The following is a 20139-nucleotide window of genomic DNA, read 5'->3' as shown; positions in this document are numbered from 1 at the left end:
AACCCAGTACTCCCATTACTAGGTATATATCCAAAAGAAAGCAAACCATTCTACCAAAAATACACATGCACACATATGTTCATTGCAGCACTGTTCACAATAGCAAAGACATGGAATCAACCATGGTAGACTGGATAAAGAAAATGTGGTACATATACACCATGGAATACTATGCAGCCATAAAAGGAATGAAATTGTGTTCTTTGCAGCAACATTGATACAGCTGGAGGCCATTATCCTAAGTGAACAGAAAGTCAAATACTACGTGTTCTTATAAGTGGGAGCTAAACAATGGGTACTCATGGACATAAAGATGGCTCAAAAGACACTGGGGATGACTAGAGGGGAGAGGGGAGTAACAGTTGAAAACCTATTGGGTCCTATGCTCACTACCCAGTTGACAGGATCAATGGTACCTCAAACCTCAGCTTCAAGCAATATACCCAGGTAACAAGCCTGCGTAAGCACCCCTAAATCTAAAATAAAAGTTGAAATTATTTTTAAAAACATTGTGAGATGGTTGAAAAAATAATTTAAAAACATTTCTTTAAGTCGACTTCAGACTTCCATCTTTTGTAACATTTGCTAATATTATTTTGTAAAACTGTGTATATTAAGATCCAGCATCATCTCTAAAGATGTTTCCTTAAGGATTTTTTTTTTTTTTTTTGAGACAGAGTCTCGCTCTGTCACCCAGGCTGGAGTGCAGTAGCACAATCTTGGCTCACTGCAAGCTCCACCTCCTGGGTTCACGCCATTCTCCTGCCTCAGCCTCCTGAGTAGCTGGGACTACAAGCACCTGCCAACATGCCCGGCTAATTTTTTGTATTTTTTTTTTTTTGAGATGGAGTCTCGTTCTGTCACCAGGCTAGAGTGCAGTGGCACAATCTTGGCTCACTGCAACCTCTGCCTCCTGGGTTCAAGCAATTCTCCTGCCTCAGCCTCCCGAGTGGCTGGTACTACAGGCGCGCACCACCAGGCCCGGCTAATTTTTGTATTTTTAGTAGAGATGGGGTTTCACCATGTTGGCCAGGATGGTCTTGATCTGTTGACCTTGTGATCCACCCGCCTCGGTCCCCCAAAGTGCTGGGATTACAGGCGTCAGCCACCGCACCTGGCAATTCTTTTGTATTTTTAGTAGAGACGGGGTTTCACTGTGTTAGCCAGGATGGTCTCGATCTCCTGACCTCGTAATCCGCCCACCTCGGCCTCCCAAAGTGCTGGGATTACAGGCGTGAGCCACCGCGCCCACCCAGGATTCTTTTTTTTAAACAAAAACATTTAACTAGAATCCAGAGGCAAAGACTTCAGGAGCATCTCAGCAGTTGAAGGTTCTAAGTTATCGAGAGACGGAGACCACAGAGGTGAAGTAATTGAAGGGAAGGGGAAAGAAAAGTCACGTCCTGATCCCAGTTCAGGCCAGGAGTGTATCTGTGAAGGACTGGGTATTTCCCTTGAGTCTTTCCTGGGGGTTAGGTGGGCCTCCCACCAGAGCTGGTCTAACTTCCATCATAGTGGGGCAGGCAGCTATCATCTGTGACACAAAATATGAAAAAAAAAGGGGCAGAGATGACTTTGGACAATCAATTATTTGGGATACTTTTGACTGCCAGAAAGAAAATAGCATCTGAAAGTGGCTACGTTAATGTGCATTTCTGTTCTTTCTAACAAGACATTGGGAAGTAAGGAATTACAGGGTTGGTTCAGCAAGCCATGGTCCTGGGGCATTGTCTCTGCAGTTTTTGACCCTTCGCCCCTCAGTTTAAACATGGTTCCTGCGGCTCCAAGCTTATATCCTAACGCAGCAATGTCCAAAGATGGAAGGAGGGAGGAGAGGATAAACATGCTCTACTTGCTCATCTCTCTGTCTCTCTTTCTCATTCTCTCTCTCTTTCCCCCTCTCTTTGCTCTCTCTCTCTCTCTCTCTCACTCCCTCTCCTCTTTAAATCCTAGATACCTCCCCACTGCTGCACATGTCCACTTACATTTCGTTGGTGGAACTGAATCACACGACGTTCCAAGTTGCAAGGAAGGTTGGGGAAGTGAGTATCTAGCATTTTCCATTTCTGTTGTGGGAGGTGGATGCTGCCTATAGGGCAGAAGGGAGAAGTGCCAGGCTGCTGTGTTGGTAATCATAAGTGTCAGCCATAGCTAGAGTTTTGAAACTGAAAAGACTGAATGACCACTGCTTTACCCTGTAGTCTTACTTATGAAAAACTGGCACCAGAAGAGAATCAATGACCTGCCCACACAGCTTGGTGTCAGATCCAAAGTCTGAGTCTACATGTCTGCATTTTTTGACTCACGACATAGAACTGAGGTTGACGATGACTAACATTTGACTTGCATATTATAGCTGGCATAGTGAGGGCTTTGTTCAGCATGTATTAGCTTGCTTAATGTTTGCCTTTGGCGCTGCGGGGCCTGCAGGCTTCTCAGAGCAGAGGGTGCATCTGCTGCAGCTTCCCACGTCTCCTGCTGAAAGGTAGCCAATCATTTCTTCCTAATTAACGATCAAACATGATTTCAGATAGTCCTTCTCCTAAGATGCCATGGGAGATGTTCCTTGTATCTGTCAGTGGTACTGATCACGTTGTCATTTTTGGCAACTAATTCCCGGAATGAATAATAAAATTATAATAATCTCGCACCAGAGGGACGGTGACCAATTTGTAAACTCCATTAAGAATCGAGCAAAGGATTGTCCTCTAATGAGATAGACAGCATCAGGGAGACCATTCATCAAGCCTCTCTGTCACAGATGCACAAAGGGACCCTGGAGGGAGGGGCTCCTGGAATGCAGGCAGACCGGGGCGGGTTGTCTTGGATGTGCATTTCCATTTTGTCATTGATCAGCTGCCGGAGAAGGAATGACAAGCAGAACACCAGAGTTCTCCATTGTAAGGCTCCGGGTGTGTTTATGCCACCCTTGATTCATTCCCCACGGGGTGAGAAGCATTACTCACCATTTTCTTATGTGCCAGAAAGAGAAATGGAATCAACGGGCGTATCATCTCCTTGTTGGAAAATGACAGCTCCCTTATTATAAATCTCGAATAAATTGATGGAAGAGCTGTTCAAACTTCATAGATATAAATGTTTCCTGGGATTAATGGGAACTTATTCCTAGAAATGACTTACAGTTCAGGAACCGAACTTTGAATTGAGGTATTGTTTATTTTTCCTGTAGATGTCATGATAAGCAGTGGAGCATAGATGGCAAAGGTTTTCTATTTACGCCATCCCTGTTCCCCACCACTTTCCCACTTCCTGGGGCCAAACATTTATAGCTTTAGAAATGCTAAATTATCTCTACCTTTTGGAAGAACAGCTTCTTCCTTTTGGAAATACTTTACAGGAGAATTTGAAATTTGTAAACCTCCTTGTTTTGTGGGAAACCATGGAGTTGTAACCCTTAAATTGTAAGACAGAAACAAACCACTACTCACTATTGTATGTATCTTAAAGAATTAACATGTTATTTCAATAGGTATCTCAGCATTTGTTTAAAACGTCCTTTGTAACCAGCACATTGAAAGTCTTGCCTGTCATATGGGAGGGGATTGTGCCAACAACAGCTTATTTTCTGAATCATCAGGGTCTTCTCTGATGTGGCCTCTAAGGGTCATCTTGGGACTGTCATTCGGTATTTATATTAGTGTTGATACTCTTAGTGAGTGAGTGCTTTTATAAATGAAACGGAATCTTTTGTCCAGCACCATGAGCATGTGAGTACTTAATAAGTACCAATCAATAGCTTTTGCTGATATTGGAATATAGGCCCATCTACTTCCTGGATGGCTCCATGGGGAAAGAGGCATTTATAGCTTGTGCTTTATTCTATAGAAGATGCTAAGGGCTGCTTTCTAGATTGTCTTTGTTTGAATCTATGCTGGGTGTGACATTTACCCGTGCAGTGCCATTCCTGTCTGCCGGAACCCGGTGGGGGTTGGAACTTCAGTGGCTCTTCCACTTGATTTGCTGAACTTCTAGTTCGTTCCAAGAGTCAGCTGGCTGGGGAGGAGCGGGGTGAAGAGTGTCTCCACGCCTGCCAGCCTTCTAAATTGCCTCAAGCCCACACCCTGCCGCCTCCCTAGACTTCTAAGAAGTCACAGGGGGCTTGTGTTCTCCAGGCCACCCCATACTTCAGCTGGCAGAAGTCTGGTAATGACTGTCTTCTCACCATTTCTATGGGAATTGATTCTTTTCACCCATCCCCATTCCTGAAGTCCCACTAACACATGGATGGAATGTAGAACAGCATTTTATTAAATCTGAGGATAAGGGAAAGAGGAGACCAGAGAGAACACATTACACCTGAACACTGGACATCACTTTTCTGAACATGCCTTGGTTTCCCTTACCAAGGGGAGCCCTCGCTAGTGGCCTTTGCTCCTCAGATTCTGGACTCCTACCATGGCGCAAACCCCGCTTCTCATTATTCATTCATTCAACAAATAGACATTTAGTATCCACTATGTGCCAGGAGCTGGGCTAATATTTAGCATTGATTCTTCACACCAACTCTGTGAAATAGGTGCTATTACTATTCCCATTTTACAGATAAGGAACCAGGAATTCAAGAGATAATGAGTCACTTGGCCAGTGGCTACTTAGGATTTGGATAATTTTATTCTACTCTTCATATTCCTACTAAGCCACTGAATTAATTGGTTCTAGTCTTTCTATTAGAATATAGCTCCTGCTGTACTTTCTTTCTTTTTTTTTTTTTTTGAGACGGAGTATTGCTCTGTTGCCCAGGCTGGAGTGCAGTGGTGCCATCTCAGCTCACTGCAAGCTTGGCCTTCCGGGTTCACACCATTCTCCTGCCTCAGCCTCCGGAGTAGCTGGGACTACAGGCGCCCGCCACAAATCCCGGCTAGTTTCTTTGTATTTTTTGGTAGAGACAGAGTTTCACCGTGTTAGCCAGGATGGTCTTGATCTCCTGACCTTGTGATCCATCCACCTCAGCCTCCCAAAGTGCTGGGATTACAGGCGTGAGCCACCATGCCCGGCCCTGCTGTACTATTTTTATGAGGCTAGTTGTAATATAAAACAGGGAGGAAGACAGCACTGTGAAGGAACTACCTTGAGCAATGGATATATTCCTACCTTGGAAAATGCTTGGATATAGGGCAGTAAATGCAAAACAGATGCCAGCCCTGACACCATGGAGCTTTCAGTCTTCAGTGGAGGAGTGAAGAGGAGAGGAGAGGTCCATCGCACAGCACACGCGCGTGCACACGTACTCGCTGTGATATATGGTAATATGGACAAGGAGGTAGAGAACCAGGTACTGTGAGCAAGATTAATAGCTTCCCTGCTTCTTCATATTCCTGCATACCTCCCTCTTTCCCCAGATCACCTAGGAAACTCCAAATCCCTCTCACTCTATTCATTCTTTCTCTCTTTAGTCTCTTTTTGTTTTGACAGCTTCATTCTAGGTCTGTCCCAGGTTTGGGACTCTCACCTTTCCTGCACAAAGACTCCATCAGGGTACTTCCCTTAAAAAAATGCTGTCGCCCCTTATATGAATAGGCTATTCTTCTCCTGTGGGAAAACATCTGGGAGTTTTTTTTTTATTTTAAATTGCAATTTTTCTGTCCTGAAACATTCTTAATTTTTTTTTTTCTTCTTCTTTTTCAAAGTGTGGAATGTCCAATGTGAGGGTGTGAAAGACGTGTTTAGGTGGGTCTTGGGAGAACGTTAACTAACATCACATAGCAATGTAGGTAGTTTCTTCTCTTTATATATATGTCATGTCTATAATTTTTTTTTTTGAGATGGAGTCTCACTCTGTCACCCAGGTTAGAGTGTAGTGGCTCCATCTCAGCTCACTGCAAGCTCTGCCTCCTGGGTTTACGCCATTCTCCTGCCTCAGCCTCCTGAGTAGCTGGGACTATAGGCGCCCGCCGCCACGTCCGGCTAAGTTTTTGTATTTTTAGTAGAGACGGGGTTTCACCATGTTAGCCAGGATGGTCTCAATCTCCTGACCTCATGATCCGCCCGCCTTGGCCTCCCAAAGTGCTGGGATTACAGACGTGAGCCACCACGCCCAGCCTTTTGTTTTTTATTTCTTTCATTTCTTATTTCATTATTATTCATTTCCTTCCTTCCTTCCTTGCCTCCCTCCCTCCCTTCTTTCCTTCCCTTCTTTCATAGTCACCAGATGGTAACACCTGACACCCATCAGTTACATATTTTCGTGTTAACAAACATTTTTATGCTACTTGTTATGTTCCAGACACTATTCTAAGCACCAATTATAAACTGATCATCTTAATTGCATCAAGGAGAGAAATCTGAGCTAGGTGCTGACATGGTTTGATTATTTCCTTCTTTTAATACACAGTGAGTGAGCAGGCTATAGGCTCAGAAGCTTTGACATCTAGCTAGAACTATGTAACTCTTTTTGGTTTTGTTTTATTTTAATATCATATTTTAAGGTTATCTTCTACTTATAGCAATTGATTTAGTTTCTTTTTAAAATCCAAGTAGCTTTATTTTTAATGTTATATGTAATAGAACATAAATACATAGAGTGGGTGGTGCCTGGATATGGTGAAATCATGTAGATGGTGGCACTGACTAAGGTTTGGATGCCCTGCTAAGGTGTGTGTCAGCAGAGACTATGGTGGGCAGGCCGATGTCATTTACATGGGGGATTAGGGGATTAGGATGGGGGATTAGAGTCAGACCGATTTGAATCCAGGCTTTGCCGCCTCTCATGCACACGGCCTTGGGCAAGTCTGTCTTCTTGCTGAATCTCGGTTTCCTCTCCCACCAAATGCTGATAAACACTGATGGCTGTACAGATGCAATGAGAAAACACTTGAGAAAATTACTGGTGTGCTGTCTGGCAAGCAGTTGGTGTAAAACAACTACTTGTTTTTTTTTAAGTTGGAAGTGCAACATTTTATTGAATTAAGAAAAGATCATTTAAAAAAATGAACTGATAACTAGGTAATCCATGATGAACAAGACAGGCAGGACCCTGTGCTTATGAAGGTTTGATGCTGTGAGACAGTCAAAACACATTTTACAAACATACCTGGTGTCAGGGTGGTGAGCAGCGCTGGGAGAGAGGGGTTGGTACTCTGGGTGGGTTTGATAAGCAGGCCTCACATTTCCTGGAAAATCAAAAAGATTTGCTAGAACAACACCATCAAGAAATGTGTAAACTGAGACCTGAAAAACGTTTAGGTGTTTCCCAGGCAAAGAGGAGAGGGGAGGAACGATATTCTGGACAGTAAGCCTACTCTCACTTCTAGTCAGGAATTTCACACTGACGGCTGTGCACAGAGCAGGTCAACTCATCCCATAAGCAAGTTTGGTTTATGGCACCCACCAAAGGGTCTCATCCGTCCCCAGGTCTCAGGCAGTCCTTTTTATAGTGGTGATTTTTTTTCCTGGTTTATATTACAACCAAGGCCATTCTTTTTCCAAACTGCCTGGCAGCTGTCTGAGTTTTATGGATACTTGGGTTTCTAGAAATAAACCTTGGTTCTAAGTCCTCAATTTCTGCATCCCCACTGGCCTATTATTCACCATTTCCTCATCTCCTAAAGACACTTGCTCATCTTTAAAATGAGAATTAATTGTACTCTGTGATTACTGTTCTTATTTTTCTCCCAAGAGTCTTATTTGATGTGGTCAGTAAGAACAGATCGAATGCTATATTAGATGGCATTTCCCTTTATAGTATATTTTTGGCTCAGTTTGAAAGAAGGGTCTACTCCATGGTTCACCATGATGTACCTTGTAGAGAAGAGTGTGTCAGAAGCCAGGCCTGAATTATGATGGGGAGTATTAATATGTTCCTGTTTATTGGCTTTGAAAAAAAATCACTGTTCATGTGTTCATGCACCTTGACCAGTAAGGGACGGTTTCCTTAGCTTTCTGCATCTCCCTTGCTTGTTGTTCCAAGCCATGGACTCTTGCTGGTTATGCAAGTGTGCATTTCTACTTTCATTGCTCTAAAAACAGCTCCAGTTTCATCCAGTCTATTCTTATCTCTTGCTACTTACTGGCATGCTAAGCATAAACTATAGCAAACTTCTTTTTTTTCTTGAATAATCTTTGGTTCTGCTCATTGTTTCTTGAATAATCCTTATTCCTGCTCTTGTTCCTTCATTTGCTCATGAGGTGTTGTTTCTGAAAATTCTCCTCTACGTGAAACACTGATCACCACCTCCAATTAACCAAGACTGCTCTTTCTGGTCTGAGCTGATGTACAACTTCTGGGGAACTCTGTCTGAAAATGCAAGATGACATTGAGGCCTCTTCCAACTACGTATGCTTGTACAAGACTGTAATTCTTCTGTTTGGGCACTTGTTGCAACAGATTATATTCGCCCGATTTCTTGTTAGTTTGCCCTTCACTCTGCTGAGGTTGAGAGGAAGCCATCGTGTTCACAGCTGTATCCTCTGTGTCTAGCAAAATCCCTACACCTTATCAGTGTTCAACAATGTTTAAATAAATGAATGAATGAAGTGATAAATGAGTAAAGCCACTGTTAGCATATGGGCTTGATTTTGAATTCAAAATCATTAAAAGTCAGTATTTTTCCCAGTTCCTTGCTGTATTTCCTTAACTTCACCCAAGACATACCCTTGTTACAGATACATCAAAGATCAAATATTAGCTTGGGTTTCACAGCATCTCTGTTGCTCAAGGCAGTCCCTTTACAGCGCTATCTTTCTTCCTATTTTACATTACAACTAGCCTATTAAAAATAGTACGGCAGGAGCCATTTTCTAATAGAAAGACTCCAACCGATTCATTCAGTGGCTGAGGTAGGAATACTAAGAGTAGAATAAAATTCAAATCCTAGCTAGCCACTGGCCAAGTGACTTATTACCACTTGAATTCTTGGTTCCTCATCTGTAAAATGGGAATATTAATAGTACCTACTTCATAGAGTTGGTGTGAAGAATCAATGCTATCTATTTGAATGAAGCATTAATAAAATAGACAAAGGTGACTGTAAAAATGACAGTCAGAGCAAAGGCCTTTCTTGGCGGCATGTGTTATACTGTAAATAAAAAGCTCAAATTAATGTCAGATAAGTACAGTACCAGGCCAGGCAGTGGGTAAGTACAGAATAAATAGTGACTGCTATGGTAATGTGCATTCGTATTGGTTTACAAATACACTTCTATGCTTGCCTTAACCCAAGGCATGAGGGAAAATGCAAGTGTGTTCTCAACTTCCAAGGGTGACAGAGAAAGGAACAACAGCCCCCACTGCCGTCTCTAGTAGTCCTTGTCAAAGGACATTGCCAGCAAGTCTCAGATCTACCTCCTCGTCACCATCATGTCTTTTGCTCTTGCTCATGGCAACCGCAGTGACCAAGCTCACCCTGTCACTGGGGGGATGGTGAGAGGTGGCAAATGACTGTGAAGAAAAACTCTCCGGTAGAGGATGAAGATTAACACATGCTTTACACATGTCCCTGGAGACACACGTCATCAGAGAGTTTCTGCCAACTGACATTATTCATGATCTAGTGTGAAAAATTGGTAGTGAAGCCACTTTGGGCTTTGAATTTAATTTGCACTTTTTACTTTCTTTTGCAAGTTTAAGATTCTGGACCACTTTGGGGATGTTGTTAAACTAAGTGCTAACCTCTTTCACCCCCAAGGCAGTCATCACAGCCAGTCAAGTTGTTTTGGGTAATTAAGTACTATTGACATAGTTTTGGAAATCACCTTTAGACTTAATAATAGGGTTTTATGCTTAATTTTTGTGGACCTCGGCTCACATTAGTATTTGCTTCTTCTGTTCAAAATGTTCTGCCTGGAAGTAAAGGATAGTGTACCTGGCGTGTTTTCCCTGCCTCTGTAGAAGAGTGTTCCTAGAGTTCCTGGGATTTGCTCTCTATTGGGTTAACAATACATCTGGAATTTATATAACTTTATAACAATCACAATAATGGGAATAAAAAGATGAGGAAAGCTGTTTTAACATGCATGTTTGTATATCAATCTATACATATACACCTGAATATATTGTGACTATATGAAATGTGTATATGTGCATATATATGTGTATATACCTGGATATATACACATACACACATTTATAGGCAGAATTGTAATTCAGTGCTTTAAAACAGTTGTCATCAGCTGGGTGCAGTGGCTCACGCCTGTAATCCCAGCACTTTGGGAGGCTGAGCGGGGCAGATCACAAGGTCAAGAGATCGAGACCATCTTGGCCAACATGGTGAAACCCCATCTCTACTAAAAATACAAAAATTAGCTGGGCGTGGTGGTGCGTACCTGTAATCCCAGCTACTCAGGAGGCTGAGGCAGGAGAATCGCTTGAACTCCGGAGGCGGAGGTTATAGTGAGCTGAGATCCGTGCCACTGCACTCCAGCCTGGCGACAGAGTGAGATTCCGTCTCAAAAAAACAAAAACAACAAAAACGAAACAAAACAAAACAAAAAACAGTCGTCACCTGCCAAGACATATAAATGACCTACACCAACTCTTTCAACTTGTAAATTATGTGTGGGACTGATAGTAATGCAAACGTGACCAGCTATTTTGACCTCTCCCATTCTGTCCTAGTTGATGGATCAGTCTGTCATGACATCACCCACTAGGCATTCCCAGCTTTGCAAATATTCTGTCACTTTGTTCTGTGTGCAAATTACAATGGTGCAATTTTAAAATTGAATTATTGGCAGGACTTTCAGATATGGCTGAGTAAGGAAGTCAGTCAATTCTTTCTCCCAAAAAAAGCATCTATAAGACTGGGAAAAATGGATAAAACCCTTTCAGTGTTCTGGAAATTAATGAATGGCAGACAACAACCTGAGAAGCATTCATGCTTAAACAACTGCTGAAATTCAGGTAAGAACAGTGGGAGTCTGTGGTGTTCTGGTTTGGACTAGAGTTGCTCCCCTTCTCTGCTCAGTTGGGTTGGCATGTGCTGCTACAGTCAAAGGGAGGCTGTATTAGCATTTTTAGAGGAACAGACACACACACACAGCCATATTCTATTGGTTATATTTGTATAATATATCTAAAATGAGATTTATGATAAGGAGCTGGCTTACACAAGTATAGAGGTTAGGAAATTCTATGATTTGCTATTGGCAAGCTCCAGACCCAGGAAAATCAGTGGTGCAACTTGAAGTCCTGAGAGCCATGGCTAATGGTATAGATCCCAGTCAGCATCTGAAGGCCTGAGAACCAAGAGCACTGTGGGCAGGAGATATTGATGTCTCAGCTCAAGCCATCAGATAGAGTGAAATTCAACCTTCTTCTGCCTTTTTGTTCTATTCAGGCCTTTGGTGGATTGGATGACACCCACTACTTTGGGGAGAGTCATCTCCTCTACTCAGTTTACCAATTCAGATGCTAATCTTTTCCAGAAACACCCTCATAGACATAACTCGAAGTAATATTTTACCAGATATCTGGGCATCCTATGGCCAAGTCAAGTTGCCACATAAAACTGACCATCACAGAGGTTTGCTTGATTTGGAACAGTGGGTGATACAGTAGTAGTATTTGTAAAAGTGATGATCTTGGTGGTCAGCAAGTGGAAGAGGGCCAATAGCTCTAGTAGCCTGAGTTTTCATTCATGTTTGGGGTAAGATGTTCAAGGCTGTGCACATTCACAGCAGAGACAGGAGAGAGCCTAAGCTATTCATGTACTCCTGGCCAACCCTGAAACTTTGCACATACCCACAGACTCAAAAGGGCCTAGCAGGAAGTAAAAGTAGGAATAGATTTGAGAATAGCCTAAACTTTGAATGTCTACTCCTACTCTCTACCATAATCAGACGATAGTAGATGTACTGGTTCAGACATTTGAGTACAATCTCTTTCCAACTATTAGCTGACTACTAAGCTGTGCTCATGCAGGAGCAACTTGGAAACCTGAGCAAGGACATCAGTAACTATATAGTGTGCAGGAGACAGATCCACAGATTTATCCAAGGAAAGTTTCTAAGTAAGTAAAACAGACAAAACAGCAACAATAAAGCCATCAGAGGGGCAAAATCAGAATCCAGAGTTGTTACAACCTATTATCTAAATGTTCAGTCTTCAACAAAATATGAGACATGCAAAGAAACAGGAAAGTATTTTTAGAAGGAAACACAGTTAATAGAAACTGTCTCTCAGTGTCCCCAGAGGTTGGATTTAGTGCACAAAAATTTCAAAGAAGCTATTATAAATACACTCAAAGCACTAAAGGAAACCATGTTTAAAGAATTAAAGGAAGGTATGACATCAATGAATCCACAAATAGGGAGTCTCGATAATGGGACAGAAATTACCAAAAAGAGTCACATGGAAATTCTAAAGTTGAGTGTAATAAATAAAATGAATAATTCATTGGAGGGGCTCAATAGCAGATTCAAGATGTCAGAAGAAAGGATCAGTGAACTTAAAAATAGATCAATAAAAATTAATGAGAGAAAACAAGAACAAAGAAAATATGAACAGAGCCTCAGAGAACATGGAACATTAAATATACTGACATATATTTAGAATGAAATTAATGAAAGTCCCAAAATAAAGAATACAGAGAAGGGGTTGGAAAAGATATTTGAATGATTCATGACTGAAAACTTGCCAAAATTGATTTTATTTATTTTTAAATTTTTTGTGGGTACATAGTAGGTATTTATGGGTACAGGAAATGTTTTGATGCAGGTGTGCAAAGTGAAATAAGCACATCATGGAAGATGAGGTATCTACCCTCCCCAGCATTTATCCTTTGAGTTACAAACAATCCAATTACATTCTTTAAGTTATTTTAAAAATGTACAATTAAGTTATTATTTTATTATTATTATTCTGAGGCAGGGTTTTACTCTGTCATGCAGGCTGGAGTCTAGTGGTAAATTTTGGTTCACTGTAACCTCTGCCTCCCAGGCTCAAGTGTTCCTCCCACCTCTGCTTCCTAAGTAGCTGAGACCACAGGCACATGCCAGCACACCCTACTACGTTTTGTATTTTTTGTAGAAATGAAGTTTCTCCATGTTGGCCAGGTTGGTCTTGAACTCCTGGGCTCAAGTGATCTGCCTGCCTTGGCCTCCCAAAGTGCTGGGATTACAGATGTGAGCATCCATGCCTGACCAATTAAATTATTATTGACTATAGTCACACTACTTTACCATCAAATAGTAGGTTTTATTCATTTTTTCTATTTTTTTTAATACTCATTAACCATCCCCACCTCTTGCTCCAGTCACCCACTACCCTTCCCAGCCTCTGGTAACAACCATCCTTCTACTCTTCATGTCCAAGAGTTTAGTTGTTTTGATTTTAGGTCCCACAAATGAAAGCATGCAATGTTTGTCTTTTTGTGCCTGGCTTATTTCACTTAACATAATGATCTCCATTTCCATCCACGTTGTTGCAAATGACTAGATCTCATTCTTTTTGTAGCTAAATAGTAGATGTACTATTGTGTAGATGTACCATGTTTTCTTTATCCACTCATCTGTTGATGAACACTTAGGTTGCTTCCAAATCTTAGCTATTGATTCTTCCAATCCATGAACTTGGAATATTTTTTTCATTTTCTGGTGTCCTCTTCAATTCTTTCATCAGTATCTTATAGTTTTCATTATAGCGATCTTTTACTTCTTAGGTTAATTTCTAGGTATTTAATTTTATATGTGGTTGTTGTAAAAGGGATTACTCTTTAAATTTATTTTTCACATTGTTCACTGTTGGTGTATACAAATGCTACTGATTTTTGTAGGTTGACTTTGTATCCTGCAAGTTTACTAAATGTGTTTAACAGTTCTAATAGATTTCCTCTGGAGTCTTTAGGTTTTTCCAAATATAAGATTATATCATCTACAAGCATAGGTAATTTTACTTCTTCATTTCCAACTTGCATGCCCTTTATGTCTTTCTCTTGTCTGATTGCTCTAGCTCAGACTACTATTACTCTGTTGAATAACAGTGGTGACAGTGGGCATCCTTGTCCTGCTCCAGATCTTAGAGGAAAGGCTTTCAGATTTTCCCCATTCAGTATGTGAAATCTGTCATATATGGCTTTAATTATGTTGAGGTATGTTTCTTCTCTCCCCAGTTTTTTGAGAGTGTTTTTTTGTTTTTGTTTTTGTTTTTTTTTTGAGACAGAGTCTCTCTCTGTCACCTAGGCTGGAGTGCAGTGGCACCATCTTGGCTCACTGCAAGCTCTGCCTCCCAGGTTCACGCCATTTTCCTGCTTCAGCCTCCCGAGTAGCTGGGACTACAGGTGCCTGACACCATGCCTGGCTACTTTTTTGTGTTTTTAGTAGAGATGGGGTTTCACCGTGTTAGCCAGGATGGTCTCTATCTCCTGACCTCGTGATCCACCCACCTTGGCCTCCCAAAGTGCTGGGATTACAGGTGTGAGCCACTGTGCCGGCCTTTTGAGGGTTTTTATCAGGAAGGGATGTTGAATTTTTATCAGATGGCTTTTCAGCATCAATTGAAATCATCACATGGGTTTTATCCTTCGTTTTCTTGATATAGTGTATCAGATTGATTGATTTGACCGTGTTGAACCACCTTTGCATCCCAGGGATAAATCCCACTTGGTCTTGATGAATGATCTTTCTAACGTATCATTGAATTTAGTTTGCTAGTATTTTGTTGAGGATTTTTGCATCAATATTCATCAGAGATACTGGCCTGTAGTCTTTGTCGTTGTTGTTGTTTTTTGAGATGTAGTCTCACTCTGTCGCCCAGGCTGGAGTGCACTGGCGCAATCTTGGCTCACTGCAACCTCTGCCTCCCAGGTTCAAGGATTCTCCTGCCTCAGCCTCCCGAGCAGGTGGGATTACAGGTCTGTGCCACCAGGCCTAGTTAATTTTTTTGTATTTTTAGTAGAGATGGAGTTTCACCATGTTGGCCAGGCTGGTCTCAAACTCCTGACCTCAGGTGATCCACCTGCCTCAGCCTCCCAAAGTGCTAAGATTACAGATGTAAGCCACTGTGAACCACCGTGCCTGGCTAGTTTTCGTTTTTTTGGTGTGTTTTTGTCTGGTTTTCTATCAGGGTAATAGTGGCCTCTTAGATTGAGTTTGGAAGTATTCCTTCCTCCTCTATTTTTCGGAATAGTTTGAGTAGGATAGCTATTAATTCTTCTTTAAATCTTTGGTAAAATTTAGAAGTGAAACCATCAGGTCCTGGGCTTTTCGTGACTGGGAGATTTTTTTATGACTTCAAAAATATGGGACACTTCATGAATTTGTATGTCATCCTTGCATAGGGGCCATGCTAATCTTCCCTCTATCATCCCAAATTTTAGTGTATGTGCTACTGAAGTGAGCACCCAAATTTGATTTTAAAAACTCACATCTAACCAGTTAACAAATCCCAAGCAGAATAAAGACAAGATTGTCAGCTAGACACAGTACAGCCAAACTCTTGAAAGTGAAAGGCAGAAAAACTTAAGAATAGCAAGAAAAAGGTGACTTATTACATACATGGGAACACCAATGTAATTGATGGTTGGCATCTCATCTGAAACAATGGCAGCCAGAAGGCAGGGGGATGGCAGAGCCAGAGTGCTAAAAGGAAAGAAAAAATACCCCACTGTATATCTAAGAAGTTATATCCAGAAAAACTACCCTTCAAAAACAAAGGCAATAAAGACATTTCAAAATAAACAAAGGTTGAGATAATTTGTTGTTAGCAGAACCGACTGTCAATAAATACTAAAGGAATCCTTCATGTTGAAAGGGCAGGACACTAGATATAACTTGAATCCATAGAAGAAATATGAAGCACCAGAAGTGATATATACGCTAATATAAGACACTTTACAAATATATATTGCTTTTATATATATTTTATATATTCTCTTAATCTCTTTGAAAGAAAGATAAAACAGTAATTTGAACACACACAAGGAGAAGGAAATGAAGCTATTATGCTGGGGCAAAGTTTGTATATTTTATTAGAATTAAGTTGTGTTAATCTGAAATGGATTGCAATAAGTTGATTAATGTTGTAATCTCTAGAGCAGCCACTAAGAAGATAACAAAAAAATTAAAATAGTTAACAGAGAATTAAAATGATACATGAAAAACCGTTTATTTAGTTCAACAGAAGGCTGTCAAGAAAGAACAGAGGAATTAAAAAGAAAATAAACATACACAAAACAAATACAATGGCAAATGTAAAACCAGCCATATCAGTAATTCACTTTAACTAGGAATGATCTAAATTCCCTAATAAAAAGGCAGAGACTGTCAAGCTAGAGTTTTTTAAAAGCAAGAAAATGTCTTAAATATAAAACAAAGCTCATAATTGCCAAAAGAAATTCATAAATGGGGTTTAATCAAAATTAAAAAACATTTGTGTTTCAGAGGACACCATTAGGAAAATGAAAAGACAAGCCACAGACTGAGATAAAATGTTCACAAATCATATATCCAATGAAGAACTTGCTCACAAAATATATGAAGAATTTTTATTCAATAATAAGACAACCCAATTAAAAAATAGAAAACAATTTGAATGCACAATCAACAAAGAAAATAGATAAATGGCCGATAAACGTATAAAAAGATGTTCAACATCTTGGCCAGGCACGGTGGCTCATGCCTGTAATCCCAGCACTTTGGGAGTCCGAGGTGGGCAGATCATGAGGTCAGGAGATCAAGACCATCCGGGCTAACACGGTGAAACCCGATCTCTACTAAAAATACCAAAAAGATTATCTGGGTGTGGTGGCAGGCGCCTGTAGTCGCAGTTACTCTGGAGACTAAGGCAGAAGAATGGCGTGAACCTGGGAGGTGGAGCTTGCAGTGAGCCGAGATGGCGCCATTGCACTCCAGCCTGGGCGACAGAGACACTCCGTCTCAAAAAAAAAAAAAAAAAAAAAAACAGGTGTTCTTAATTATTGCCAAAGTTCAAATTAAAACACATCCTTAGAATGGCTACGATCAAAAAGACAGACAATCCTAAATGTTAGCAATATATGGAGAAATAAAGTATCATACATTGCTGATGGGAATGTAGAATGGTAAAGCCTCTCGGGAACACAGTTTGGGAGTTTCTTAAAATGTTGAAAATAATTTACTATATCACCCAGCAATTCTACTCATAGGAATATACTCTAAAGAAATGAAAACATATGTCCACACAAAGTCATGTACACATAACAGCATTATTCGTAACAGCCCCAAACAGGAAAAATCCAAATGTCCATCCAGGTAAATGGATAAGCAAAATGTGGTATATTCATGTAGTAGAATACTATTAAGAAACTAAAAGGAACCTATACATGCTACAACATGAATAATCCTCAAACACATTTTGCTAAGTGAAAGAAGCCAGACGCAAAAGACTAGATGTTGTACAATTCCATCCATATGAAGTGTTCAGAAAAGACACGTTTAGTAGAGAACAATGATTGCCTAGGGCTGGCAAAGAAAATGGGGATTAAGTGCACATAGAAATGGGGGAACTTGTGGGGGTAATGAATTGGTTTTATAATATGTAAATTATATCTCAATAAGGCTGTTTGTAAAAATATTAAATCATAAAATACTGAATTCTTTTAAAAGTTTCATTAAACAATTCAGGTAAATGCTTCCAATGTTTGGATTTCTGAACATCTTTATGGTCAGATATGAGAGAAGCTTTTCGAAATGAATATTTGTAATACTTTTCTTAATTTTATTCTTAATTTTACTTTGGACCTATAGTTCATACATACACAGAACTATACCATGAATCAATTTTCCCAACCATTCACCTTTGTGGGATACTATTGGTCCAAAAATCTCCTGAGGAATAAGTACCTTCCTTTAGGGACATGTCCTGTTAAATACCAACTAGCTCATCTTTTTTATAGTGCTACTTTTGGGAAATACTTTCAAAATATATTAATATGTAGCCTTCCTTCATAGTACATTGTTAGACTATAAATATATTCTTCCTTATAATCTGCACACTATATCACATGCCCTCATCCAACGGTGTTTGGCAGGTAGTAGTGTATGATTTGCTGACGAGTGTTGCTGTGTGTATCATACAGTAAAAGCTTTCAGCCCATGAGTATTCTCCCGTGTTATTTTGAGTTGAGTGTGTTCAGCCACCTGTGTTTATTCATCCACAGACTTTCTACCATTGTGTGTTATTGAGAAGAGTTTTGACTTATAATGGTATCAGAGGCACACAAGTGATTGTACAGGGCTTACTCCAGAGAATCAGTGAGAGAGCCTCCAGTTAGATGTAGATGCAAGACTTGCATTTAGTTAAGAATGGTTGATGTGCTTGCAGGGAAATGCTTGAGGAAATGCAGTCAAAGTTGGCAGACACTTGGAGACAGGTAGGAGTCTTTTGACCTTATCATGAACAAACTTTGCCCACCGGGATGAGTGATCAACAGTTAAATGATGGATTTCTGGGAAAAAACCTCTAGCTTGGGAAAGTTATATCTTCAAGAACTGAAGAAAATGGAAGTCACTGTGTGATTCAGGAATGCATCCCCATGGGGATTTTCTATAACACCTCCATATAGCACATTCAGGTAGTGTCCCTGTGAATGACAAAGCCTTCCAACTGTCACCCCTGCTGAATGGCTGAGGGTGGGGGCAGCAAGCTTATATTTTACAAAGATGAGCACCCAGTGTTTCTGTCTTCAGGGACACTGTCCTGGCCTCCTTGTGCTAAGTCTTGCCCTTTGTACAGTGGGTACTCCACGTTGCAATTGGAGTGATCTTTTAAAATGAATGTTATGATAGTGTGTTTCCCTGCTCTAAACCAATGAAGGGCCCCCATTGGCCTCAGGATAATAGCCAAACTCAACAGTAGGGCCTGCACCGCCCTACCTGCCCATCTTGCCTCATCATTCACTACTCCTTGCTCCTCCAATTCCAGTCTTTTGTACAGGTGGCTCCCCCTGCTTGAATCACCTTGGTACTGATCCCACACCCATCCCACTGCTCTTAAACACACACACACACACACACACACACCCCTGAAGACACACAGGGTAACTCTTCCTCATTTTTCTGCCTCTCCTGGTTGCTCCACAGTGTGTTACAAACCTCTGTTAAGTGCTCCTTTATTATTTCCTGCATCCTGTTTTCTTGCACTTACCACCCTTACAGCAGGCACTGCTAATTGCCTTCCCAACACCCATTTTACATTTTTTCCTTGTTAGTAGAGCCCTGATTTTTCTCAGAGTAACAATGTGCTCAGTTAAAAAAAATACTTACCTTCCCAGACTCCCTTGCAGCTGTGTGTGGTCATATGACTCAGTTATAGCCAATGACATGTAAGGGACGCCTACTGGGTCGAATTTCCAGAAAGTCATTGTTTCCATTTAAAGCAGAAGCAGGCTCAACTGGTCTGTACATTGTTTTGCCTTTGTCCTTCACATTGTCTCCTCTGCCCATTTGGAATTTGGATTTGAGCCTTAAGGAGCAGCAGACATCTTAGGAAATCAGAAATGAGGGCAAACACCAAGGATGGCAGAGCAGGAAAATTGAAGGGGCCTGTGGTCTTATCAACAACAGGAAGCTGCCTTAACTGTCTGGGACTGTCTACCCTTGGATTTCTGTCTCTCTCTCTTTTTTTTAAAATAATTTTTATTGAGACAGAGCCTTGCTCTGTCACCCAGGCTGGAGTGCAGTGGTGTACTCATAGCTGACTGCGGCCTCTAACTCCCAGGTTCAAGCCATCTCCTATCTCAGCCTCCCAAGTAGCTGGGACTACAGGCATGTGCAAACACTCCCGGCTGGATTTCTTTTTACATGGACATGTTTCTGTTAAATTCCTATTTTATTAATGTGTTACATGGGACTGAACACATTCCTAACTAATCTAGTACAACTTTTTAACTGGCTGTTTACTTAACTGACTTTATTTCTGATGAGTGGTATTTCCAGTGACTGGAATAGTATTTAGCAGGAAATTGGTGTTTAGTAAACGTCTGCTAAATAAATAATTGGTTGGATAAATGAATCAAGGTCAAAATGCATGGATTTTTCCATGATTTGTATTTATTCTCCTTAGGCATGTTTCCCATCTGAGGGGTGGGAGAGAGGTGACTCAATATTCCCTAAGAATTTTTGATATACTCTTCAGAGCAAAGTTTCTCAGCCTGGGCTTAATGGACATCTGGGGCCAGATAGTTCTTCCTCATGAGTGAGCGAATG

At 40.8% G+C, this 20139-nt stretch overlaps 1 non-coding gene across 1 annotated transcript; it reads right to left on the bottom strand.

The window, feature by feature from the left end:
• Positions 1-15188: 15188 nt before the first annotated feature.
• On the bottom strand, positions 15189-15296 carry LOC111534707. The gene has a single exon (XR_002729175.1). It is a non-coding gene; the product is annotated as a U6 spliceosomal RNA (small nuclear RNA).
• Between the last annotated feature and the right edge of the window lie 4843 nt (positions 15297-20139).

The sequence above is a fragment of the Piliocolobus tephrosceles genome, chromosome 2 (assembly GCF_002776525.5).
Source record: "Piliocolobus tephrosceles isolate RC106 chromosome 2, ASM277652v3, whole genome shotgun sequence".
NCBI classification, from domain to species: domain Eukaryota; kingdom Metazoa; phylum Chordata; class Mammalia; order Primates; family Cercopithecidae; genus Piliocolobus; species Piliocolobus tephrosceles.
This window is presented reverse-complemented; position numbering and strand designations above follow the sequence as displayed.